The 12837-nt window shown below is 30.5% G+C and overlaps 1 pseudogene; it reads left to right on the top strand.

The window, feature by feature from the left end:
* Positions 1-260: 260 nt before the first annotated feature.
* On the top strand, positions 261-3753 carry LOC123224511 (annotated as a pseudogene).
* Positions 3754-12837: the final 9084 nt, after the last annotated feature.

The raw sequence follows: 12837 nt of genomic DNA on the forward strand, positions 1-12837 counted from the left end.
TCCTTACAGAACGGCCGATGGAGAATTTAATGATCCCATGAATGCAATTACCGGCAGCCAAGTAACTTTCTTTGGTAGGAATATTCTTCCTGTTGATCAGGAAAACAAGGTGATATTTCTTTATTATCTCATAGTCATAATTTCTTTCTAATTGAAATCAAAATAATAGTATTTTAAGCACTTCAACATGATAGCAGAACTATGTTAACTTGGGTTAATTTAATTATCACAACATTGTTCAGCTACTGAAACCAAAGCCAATGGTGGTAGCCGCAAAACTTCTAGCAAGAAGAAGTTTCGTGGACACAGGAAAGCAGTTCAACATGATAGCAACTTCTTGGATTCAGTTTATGATACATGATTGGATTGACCACATGGAGGATACAAATCAGGTAATTAATTTGTATGTTTTGCAATATATAATGCAAGCTTCAGTTGGAAAGTTATTAACTATTAATTATTTCACTTGATAAATTTGTTTGGTAACAATATCATTATATTGCAGATCGAGCTGACAGCACCCACAACTGAAATTGCAAGCCAATGCCCCCTCAGTACTTTCAAGTTCTACAAGACAAAGGAAGAACTAACCGAATCTAATTCTGAAATCAAAAGAGGTCATATAAATATTCGAACACCTTGGTGGTAAGAACTTAATTCATAAATTAATGCACCATGCATCTCTAAATCTTCTTAGGCTAATTATAATATTGAATCTAAAATAATTAATATGATATAAAAATTATTCATGGTGAACTTGAAGGGATGGAAGTTCTATATACGGAAACAACGCCAAGGGATTGCAAAGAGTAAGGACTTATATAGACGGGAAGCTTAAAATATCAGAAGATGGTCTTCTTCTTCACGACGAAAATGGAATTGCTGTGACAGGAGATGTTCGCAATAGCTGGGCAGGTGTCTCAACATTGCAGGCTCTTTTCGTTAAAGAACACAATGCAGTTTGTGACGCCCTCAAGGTATCAATTTTATATGCATGCATGAATATACTTAATTAGTAATTAATTAATTAACTAATATTGTTCTTGGATATTTCAGAAAGAACATCCTGAATTTGATGATGAAGAGCTGCATCGCCATGCAAGGCTAGTAACTTCAGCTGTGATTGCAAAGATTCATACAATTGATTGGACAGTGGAGCTCCTCAAAACAAATACTCTACTTGCAGGGATGCGTGCAAACTGGTAGCTAGATATATATGCATTGGTGATAAACACGCATATATCATTCAGTTAGTTGGCTAATTTATTGTTTTAATGTATTAATTGCAGGTATGGATTACTGGGGAAGAAATTTAAGGACAAATTTGGAAATGTTGGGGGAGCCTTGTTAAGCGGATTGGTTGGCTTAAAGAAGCCTGAGTATCACGGTGTTCCATATTCATTGACTGAGGAGTTTGTCAGCGTCTATCGCCTCCACTCTCTTCTACCGGATCACCTTGAACTGAGGGATGTCACGGCTGCACCTGTAGCTAACAAGTCTCCACCCTTGATTGAAAAGTAACTAATTTCGCCATCTAGTGTTCTATTCATTTTTATTTTATTGATTGTTCAGTGATATTATTATTTCTATTTTTGCCGATACAATTTTCGATGGCTTGTCTAAAATAAAAGGATACCTATGGCAAGTATGATTTGACTTAAAGGGAGAAATGGCTTTATCATAAATTGGATTCGAAAAGCAAATTGTTTCAATGGGTCACTGTTAGGAACCTGGAGATTTCGCGGTCGGCACTAGCAGACTTCTGCCTCAGTGACGTGTGCGGTTGGGGTTCCCAGAGAAACGAGACTCACTTGTGGGCTGTTGTTCGTTTACTTTCGATGTAACAGTGAATAAACGCGGAAAACAGAATGCAAATTGATATTCCAAATGTAATAATTCTTGTTAAGAAACAGAGACAATCAGTTTTGTATTTCCCTGCCACTTGGATTACAAAATCGAGCAGCACACTCTAAAGACTCAGGCTAATAGTCTCCTTACAAAGCAATATAACTGAAGCCCCCAAACGGCTACAAACAATCAAAAGAAATGCAACAACAACATAGCTAAAACCCTCGCTGATTACAATGACTCAAAGAAACTCAAGAAAGTTCAGTGCCATCTAGCTTTCGAGAGGCTGGAACTCTCCCCCACTTCCCTTCTACTTCTTCTCAAAACTCTGCCCCTCCTCCTTCTCCAGGTCCCTATTTCTTAATTCCTCACAACTACTCTCCCAATCCCTGCATGCCAGCTCAACTTTCAATATCTTCATAATTTCTTTCTTTTCCAGCATGTCCCAAAACTTTTGCTGCATGTCTGCTACCTTTGCTGCTTCTGGAGTGCTGCCATCTGGAGCTCCCATAAACTGCTTACTAAAGTCACCACCACTGCTGCCATCTGCATTAAAATTACAGCCCTCTGCCACCATGATTTGCTTTCCAGTGTCTTCCTCTGCTCGTGCCTTTACTCTTGCCCTCCCTCCTCCTTTCTTCTTCACAGCCAGCCACGTGGGCACCGGGGCTGCGGAGCGTGGTGGTATGTTAGGATCCCAAGTGCAAGGTATGAGACTTGGATCCCACATTGGAAAATATGGGCAACTAGTGTGGGGTTTATATGACTTTGGGCTCTCCTATCTCAATAGCTAGCTTTTGAGGTGTGGTTCTCCTAAGGTTCGTATCATTTGGTATCAGAGTCATCACCATGTCTCCCAGTTGCAATCATACGATGCGGGTGGTGACGCCGATTGCAGTGTTTGCTCGGGTCTAACAGGGAGCTAGCGCCCAGCCAGCCAGCGTGGGCGCCGGGGCTGCGAAGCGTGGTGGTATGTTACGATCCCAAGTACAAGGTATGGGACTTGAATCCCACATTGGAAAGTATGGACAACTAGTGTGGGGTTTATAGGGTCTTGGGCTCTCCCATCTCAATAGCTAGCTTTTGAAGTGTGGTTCTCCTGAGGTTCGTATCAGTCACCAAGCTTCTAGCGCCTTAGAGCTTTGGAACTATCCTTTGTGGATGAGGGACCTTATAGTACAAGATGTGGACGGCAAAGACAGGGTTGATCATGTGGACATGATAGCTCTTGAAGGTAAAATTATTATATCACCGCTTTTACCCCATCGTTTGAATGTGTATGTGTAATTTGGAGTGGATCTAACAATCGAATTGGTTTGTAATTGCAGTTTATAGGGACAGAGAGAGAAAAGTTGCGAGGTACAATCAATTCCGCAGAGCTTTACTATTGCTTCCCATCTCTAAATGGGAAGATCTAACGGATGATAAGGAAAAGATTCAAATTCTCCGTGAAGTTTATGACGATGATGTTGAAGAGATTGGTCTACTAGTTGGCCTCATGGCAGAGAAAAAGATCAAAGGTTTCGCCATTAGTGAGACAGCATTCGTAATTTTCGTAGTGATGGCTTCCAGGTGAAAACACAAAACTTGTGAATTTCCACAAACTTCTAGTAACACATCTTTGTGTAATATATGAAGTTAATTCCTTATGAGATTTAATTTGGATTATGGTTTTGTCTTATAGGAGATTGAAGCTGACAGATTTTTTACAAGCTATTTCAATAAGAAACATACACTGAGAAAGGATTGCAATGGGTGAATAACACAGAGAGCCTTAAAGATGTATTGGACCGCCATTATCCGGAAATTACAAAGAAATGGATGAACTCAACAAGCGCATTTTCCGTTTGGGACTCACAACCAAATGCTCACAATCCCATCCCTCTCTATCTTCGTCTGCCATAGTGGAACTTGGTGTTTATGTTTAATTAATAAATAAATGTTTTGTCCAACAAAACATGTGTTTGTTAGATGTGTTTTTTGCATTTGAATTACATTTTCTGAGAGCTATTTGTCGTTGTTTTGAGTTCTCCTGCGTGAATAAATTTGACTTTCATAATGTATGTTGTCTTCGTTCAAACACACTTATAAACAAATTAAAAATATATTATAAAAAATAATCTTTATCAATAGTTTATACATGTAACACTGTTAATTAATATATGACTTTATTTAATATATCACCTTAGCCTAAAAAATATGATAACACAAGTATTTGATCCTACTTACATTAAATTAAGTCCAAGGAGATTGAATTTTCTAAAGAAATTCCTAGGTGGACTTACATTAATTAACTTTTAATTAATTTTGTAAAACTGAGTTTTAATTTCGGAATCTATGTTCACACACATACCTAATTGTGTAACTTACAGTGAGATGAGCACTTTAGGTATATTCTTTTATGACTGAATCAAAATTGAAAGTTGTGCAATTAAAAACAATCATGTAAAATGGACATTATTGAGTACACAAGGAAAATGAAAGAGGTAGCAAAAGCCTTGACTGCAAGTGGTCAAAAAAATTACCAAAGAAGAGTTTATTGGTTTATTTTATATCGGATTGTTTAGGGCATGAATTTGACCCCATTTAAAAAAATATACAGGCCAAATGACTATTCCCACTAAGGTTTGATGCAAACCAATTTTTCACCCGTTAACTATTAAAAATTTAAATATTTATCATCTGTTAAATTTCACTATTACTGTAAAAGATAAAATTGTTATTTACTAAAATATTTAAAAGCTAAAAATTTATCACATTTTCTCTTTCTAAGTTTAAAAATCTAACAAATTTTCTTATGCTCAAGGTTTGAAAAATCAATATTTTTTCCTAAATTTCACTATTAAAAACTCAAATATTTATTATCTGTTAAATTTCACTATTACTGTAAAAGGTAAAATTATTATTTATTAAAATATTTAAAAGCTAAAAATTTATCACATTTTCCCTCTCTAAGTTTAAAAATCTAATAAATTTTCTGATACTCAAGGTTTGAAAAATCAATAATTTTTTCCTAAGGTTTTTTCAATCACCACTATCGGCAACTGGAGACAATGACAGTCACGTTCTCCCTCCTTCCCAGCTTTTCTATCAATCGCACTTCATTTTGGCCAACATTGGCCGAAGAAACTAGTCAACGAAGACAAATCGTTCGTCTCTAGATAAATCACATTTTCATTTGGAAACAAAGAACAGTCTTCCTCGGTTGATTTTATTAGTTAATGATAGTTGAAAATGGAACAAGACTGAGGAAGAAGTTGGAAGGGAGAGAGAACGCCATCGTCTCCAACCACCGACAACGTATTAGAAAAATCTTATGGGGGAAAAGTAAGTTTTTCAAATTTTGGATGAGAGAATTGTTAGTTTTAAATATGGGGGACGAAATGTGATAAATTTTTAATTTTTTTAAATATTTTTATTAAATAATAATTTTACTTTTGACAAAAACGATAAAATTAGATAAAAAAGGAGTCATTTGGCCAAATATACAAACAAAACTTGACTTTTTTGTCAGAGTCAACAAACGTATCAGAAGTGAAGTACAGTACACCCTCCAAAATTTAGAGTAGAGGTTAAAACAGGAATTTTGGTTATGTTTTTAAGATGCAAAATAGTATAGCTGATGTAACAACTCAATTTAAGCAGTTCAATAGTAATAATTCGGATGACAAAATTGGGCACAATTATCTGGAAATGGTAACTTGTCTTATGGTAAGAATGCTCATAATACATCAACGTCTAATCGCCACTTTCAATCCAATGGTCAATTTGTTCAAGGGCACAATGGATTATCATTTATTTGTCAGGTGTATACTAGAATTGTAATAATGTATGGTATCTTCATTTAAAAGCATTTATAAAGAAATTGGAAAAAATTAGATTATAAAAAGTAATTTATATCAATAGTTTGTACAAGTAACATCTTATTGTTAATTAATATATGATAATCCAAGTATTTGGTCATACTTGACATTAAACTAAACCAATGAGAATGAATTTGCTAGAAAATTTCCTAAGTTACATAAATTAAGATTTAATTTGGTAAAACCAAGTAAATGAATAGTACACTTAGATTTAAAGATGGTCTTAATGTGATTGATCAAGATTGCCAAATATACTTAATTGGTTTTTCTTTTCTATGATGACAGATTGTCATGGGCTTTTAAAGTTTATTGAACTTTTGGTTCAGGAATCCCATTTAAAGCTGTCATTTAAGAGGTTTTAAAGAGAAAAAGACTGTTAGTGAATTTCTGAAACTTTGTAAAGTCAAAAGAAATGGCTCGGTCTGTTTACGATGGATCGAGGCTCTTCGTTCAAATCTATTGTGCGACAGATTGTCGCACTTCTTTCAACAAAAATGTCTCTCAAGCATCTTAGTTATGTTCCTAACTGAATCAAAATGTTTCTTGAGCATCTTTATAGCGTTCTTGGCCAAATCAAATCGCATTCATGTTCATCGTCTCGACGGATATAGATAGAAGCACAACGATCCGTAGCGTTCACGGTAGCTTTGTTGTTGTGTCATCATTCAGGATGTGAGAGGGTACGCCAACAGATGGAAGATTGGCCAAAGAACGGTCGTTAGAGAATAGAGGGGAAGAAATGAAACCCTAAAGGAAAAAGATAACTTTTCAAATTTTTGGATGGAGAAAAGTTATTAGTTTTTCAAACTAAGTGAGAAAAATGATATAAATTTTTAGGATTTTAGGGTTTAATAATAAAATAACGATTTTACCTTTGTCTTAAAAATTTTAATAGAAGTTAGTTCATAGATAGGTATTTAAATTTTTGATCTTTTGTGAGTATGTATTTATTTTTGCATTAAACCTTGGATAGGAAATAGTCGTTTGGACATTAAATTTGAGATAATTAAGTGGAATGTGAAGAAAAATGTATCATGTCCCAACGAAAAAATGCATGGAAAATAGGCTTAAGATTAATCAAGCTCATGATATTAATTAAAGCCAGATGACTTACTCCCACACAAGGTTTAGTCCGTTATCATCCATTAACCTTGGAAATTTCAAATATGCTATGTTAATGTCTTTTTTTAATTTAATTGTAAATTACTAATATAATATTTTTTATTATAATGATCCCATCATAATTTTTTATCCATAACAAATTTACACTTAAAACTTTTTTATCCAGTCATACTTCTTCGTCATCAAATGGTTCTCATTAAATTGACTCATAAAATATTTTGTACCTTACGGTAAATTACAAAGGACCTAGAAAATCTTAAGTCATAAGATACTTGAAACTTTTTTTTATGCATGTTTTATTTTATTTTTAATTAGATTATATCATACAAAGGCCAAGTATCACAAATTGTATTGTGGTCTGCATTTGGCCACGCCATAGAAGAAGAACTGATGATTTTGGTTTCACGATTCTCGACTCTTGAGTTTCACTCAATGAAAGGATGGAAAATGACAGGAAGAAATTATGTAAAAGAAATATGAATTAGATGAACCAAGAAGAAATGCAAACTAAAGGAGAAAGTGAAATGCAATAAATTAGAAATTTATTATATATGATGTTAACATGATATATAGACTATTTATATATGATTTGATTCATCGATCCAACCAATTCTAACACTCCACAATTAATTCTCCTATCGTTTTTGTGCAAATTAAAGACAACTTTTTTTTTTTTCAGAAATAATTCCAAATCTTTGCTTGTATTGAATTTACTTAAAATTTACATATAATAATGTATTTATTTGTGTGTGATTCAGTGAATGGTCATTAGCATCTCAAGCAACATCTTCTGCCAATCTCATTTACATGGAAAAAAATCATTCAATGCAATTTCCTCACAAAGAATCCAGCACCAATTATATTGTTTGCAACAGTCAATGTTCCCTTTTAAAACAATTTTTTAACAGTTCATATATATGTTCCACGGATGTAGATTTAAAAAAAAGGAAAAATCTACTAGTTAAGGACCATGGGGTAGATTTCGTTTAGTCTAAATGATTTATACAAAATATAATCGAAATTAAAAAAAAAAAAACATTATAACATTACTTAGTAGACCTTTAAATGGCCTCAACAATTTGTAAACACATATGGCTGAACTTAGACTTGATAGTTTATATTATAGGATCGTGTTCGTATTATATCAATTCAAAATTTGGATTGAAGACTTTAAACCCTAACTTAAGTTGAAATAAAATTATATTAAAATTTTTTAACCCTAAACAGAATATAAATATTTTTTAATTGATCTAACTTGATTCAAATTAACTCAAATTATGTAACAGATAAAGTTGTATCAAAACATAACATGTAACATATAATTTGTTACAAAACAGTATACTTTGTAATATGTCATTCAATAACATGATTTTTACAAAAAAATAAAAAAACACACACAAAAAAACATTTTGACATAAAATTATACTTTGTCAAAATAAAATTGTTCTATTTTGGGTTAATATTAATAGTTTGTTTATTATCTTTTATCAATTAGAGGGATAAAAAAAGACTAATATCATAATCAAGAACTCAAATAAGTATACAACTTCAACTTCAGAATAATGTTATCAATAATCAACTTGTTAAATATTTAAAAATTTTAATTTTCAATTCATATAATAAATGTTATTGTTATAAAAACTAACTATTAACAAGTATATGAATACGACATACTAAATTCAAATTAATAGTACTTATACACACTAATGGAAAAAAAAAAGAACTACAAGTAGTTTTTTACAAGTTTATCAAAAAAAGTTATTATATTAAAACAAATATTTTTAATAGAAATTAATAAATTTATGCCAAAAGCCCTAAGATTAGCTCTTCCAAGTTGACGTCTAGTTAATATGTACAATGTTTGAAAGAATAAAACTATTTAAAGGTTAATTTAAAGTGACTATCATAGTTGAGCTAATAAAATAACTAAAATTAAGTTATAATTAGAAAAATTGTTCTTCATTCGCTACCTCGTCAAAGTATTTGGTAAAAAAATTGTAATTTTCTCCTCTTATCTCTTCCCCCATTGGATTGCACCCTATCTTTTCAATTCTTCAAATCTTTCTCATATAATAATGGCGACAACGAAACAAACAAGGTTGAAAAAAAAAAAAAAAGAAGAAAGAATTATTGTAGGGTTATGGAGGATGGGGTGGAGAAAGGGAAGAAGAAAAAAGATGGTGACAAATAAGAATAAGACAGACAAACAAGAAAGAAATAAAAGAAGTTAACTGGTATTTTTGTCTTTTCACTAACTTTACAATCAAAGTTGACAAATTTTTGTAGCAGAACTAGACAATGGATGAGAAAATTGAATTTGCAAAATTAAAAGGAGGAAGACATGTAGAGTTTGTTTCAATAAACCTCAAGTGAGAAATTGTAGTTTTGCCTTAATTTAATTTCAAACAAATGCTACTATTTACTAGCCTAGTTAGTATATGTATGAAGGGAAAAGAAATAGGTAAACAAATTATGTAAGTATGATATAACAAATGATGAAAGTATGTTTGTAAAAATATAGTTATAAAATTTGGATATAAAACATATATATATGGCATAATACAATATATTATCAATATTACGATTTAAAAATATAATAATATCAATCGTAATTATGACACTTTTTATGGAACATCTAGTTAAAAAAAAAAATCATTGTAGCATTTTAATCAAACCATTTAACTGGCCATTAAATCTAATATATTACAATATATACATAATTGATTTTTAAATTATAGTGTCAATACTTTTAAACACAATCAAGATTCAATTATAGTCCCTCTCAAATACATAACATAATTAATTAATAAATTACAATAGTTAATTTTTCTATCTTATATAAAAAAATTTAACAATTAAATATTATTTATATCCCACTTTTATGTTTTATAGCTGAGTCAAATTTAAGTGATATAATTATCATCTTCAAGAATTGAAAAACACTTTATGAATAAATATTAATAATAAAAAGAACCTTAAACCCTAAATTAAAAGAATAGAGATATTATATCATTTTTCTAAAATTTTATTTCATCCTACATCTTTTGTCCAAACTGAAAAGAATTTTAAATCCCAATAATTGTGTTACCAAATAGGATTAATCATACCTATATTTTTTTTATATGTGGATAAAGATTAAACTCTAATGTCAAATAATAAAGATGAAAAAGGATTTATTAGAATATTATCAATTAAATTCAAATTTTCTATACAACTAAAACAATAAAAGTCAAAATCTATTATTGCAAGATTGTTTTGATATAAATCTGACAAAGTAATAAGTTTCTTATTATGATACTATAATCAAATCATCGATGTAAACTATCGTTTCTAAGCACCAACACAATGAAAGATAAAATGATGAGTTGATAGTAAGAATTAGAAATAAATTTAAAATTAAAAAAAAAATAGAGAGTATGAGGGATTTTCGATTTTGAAAGAAAAGAAATACAACGTGCCACTGTTTGAGTTGAGTTTTATATATTTTATATAAAAGTAAAACAATATCATTTTGTGTTTTATAAAACATGTCATTTTATCTTTTGTTAAAGAAAAAAATTAAAAAATATAGTAACATAAAATACTAATGTTTAATACAAGGTTAATATGACGAGCAAATAAAATATGTATCTTACACATTTTAGTTATAAAAATATGATCAAATATATTTAAAATCATAAAATATGATAAACACGTATAATACGTTAATAAAATGTGAATATACTGGCCGAACATATTTAAAATGATAAAATACAATAAATAAGTATAATACACTAACAAAACACGAATTTACTAACTCACCTTACTAGTACCTAGTCTTAAAAAGCAAATAACTTTGGATTACTGTGGTCATTTCTCAAAAACTGCAAACAGAGTAGTCTCTTTCATTTGATTTTCATTTTCCAAGCAACCAAACAAACTCATTAATTTCTTTTACTTGACCAAGTGCACTGATAATTTATTGAACGGTCATTAGCATCTCAAGCAACATCTTCTGTCAATCTCATTGACTAGGAAAAATCATTCAATGCAAGTTCCTCACAGAAAATTCAGCAGTAAATTATATTACTTGCTGCAGTCATTGTTCCTTTAAAATCAATCGTTTAACAGTTCAAATATATGTTCCTCGGATGTAAATAAAAAATAGAAAAATCTAAATGATTTATACAAAATGTGATCAAAAAGCGAGCTTATGGCTGCATTTACCTATGTTTTTAGGCTTATTTTATCTGGAAATTTGAAGATGCTATAAGAAAACACATTAATAGTAACTTTTTTTTTTTTTTTGCTACTAATTAAAAATAGTTGTAAAAACTGATATATAAAAATTAAAACAAATTTAGTGCAAAAATTAATTTATGTTTTCAACTCAAAATTCATTTTTTGTAACTAATTCTTAGTTAACTAAATTTTTAACTGCAAAATAGAGGTAAGCTTATTCCATAAGGAAATTTGTCAAGAACTAAATTATAATTTTTGCAATTGAAATTTGAGTTGTAATAAATATGTTTGGCAACTATAACTTTATTCGTGAAATATTTAATTAAAATTAATTTTTTACAACTAATTTTTTAGTTGTAAGTAATTTTGTTTTGCCAATTCAGTATTTAATTAAAAAATAATTTCATCATTTTGGTGCCTCCTTGTTTCCACTAGAAGGAAATTGATGATAACTAAATTGTTATTTTGATAACTACAATTTTAATTATACATAAATTTATTTGGCAATTATAATTTGAGTTGTGAAATATGGTTTACAAAATATATAACATTAAATTAATTTTATGAGAGTCTAGCTAGAGAAGAAAATTAACAGATGATTTATGATTGATATTAAACCATATAGATGTATCTAATTAATAAATTTTAATATAAATTATGTCAATATATTTTTATTGAAATTATTAAAACACTATTCTTTTTATTATTATATTCTTTCGTAATAATTTATATACTCTTGAGGCCTCAAACTAAGCGAATTAAACTTGAATTGGTATTTGGTTTGATTTGAACCAAATTCAAGCTGTAATTTTAGTTCGACAACTAGATCAGAGTTTGGCTTGAATTTTCATTCAGTGATAGTGTTTATCCCGCTGGCAACACTATATCTAGACCTGGCCACGGGCCGGTTTGGCCCGTGAACCGGACCGAAACCAGCCCGCCTAAAATCGGAACCGGAACCGGACTGAACCGGAACCGAAACCGTGGTTCTACGGTTCAGTTTCGGTTTACACAAATTGGAATCGTGAAACCGCCGGTTCACACCTGATTTATGAACCGGCGGTTTACTGTGCTGAACTGAAAAAATTTGAATTTTTTTTTTAATTTGTTTTGATTTTTTTTGAATTTTTTTAAAAAAGCCAACGGTTCCCTGCGCAGGGAACCGTTGGCTTGAAGGGAAAATTGCAGGGGACCAATCCCCTGCAATTTTCAGAGAAAATGCAGGGGACCAAGGTGCCCTGCAATTTCTCTGAATCTCAATTCACCCCCTTATTTTTAATTTTTTTCAAAAAAGTTTTTTCCTATATATACTCCTCCAAATTTCATTCTCTCAAATTTTAATCTTTCTACTCTCTCACTCAATCCTTCAAACTCTCATTCTCATTCTTTAAATTCTTAATATTCTCTCAATCTTTCAATTCAATCAAATTTTCTTAAATTTAATTAAATTCTTTCTTAATTTTTTATTAATTTCAATTTCAATTTTTTTTATATAATTCATAATTAATTATAGAATTTATTTATATAATTAATTTTATTTATTATTTATTTATTATATTTTATAATTAATCATATAATTTATTTATATAATTAATTTTATTTATTGTAATTAAGTCCAAGCCTTTCTTTTAATTTTCAATTATTGTAATTAATAATTTAAAAATTAATCAAGATCATGTATTAGAATTAACTGTTCAATATCGGTTTCGAACTGAAACCGTCGGTTCCGAACCGGGGCCATGAACCAGAACCGGTGGTTCCGAACCGTGAACGAACCGTCCTG

This window comes from Mangifera indica, chromosome 8 (genome assembly GCF_011075055.1).
Source record: "Mangifera indica cultivar Alphonso chromosome 8, CATAS_Mindica_2.1, whole genome shotgun sequence".
Classification (NCBI taxonomy): domain Eukaryota; kingdom Viridiplantae; phylum Streptophyta; class Magnoliopsida; order Sapindales; family Anacardiaceae; genus Mangifera; species Mangifera indica.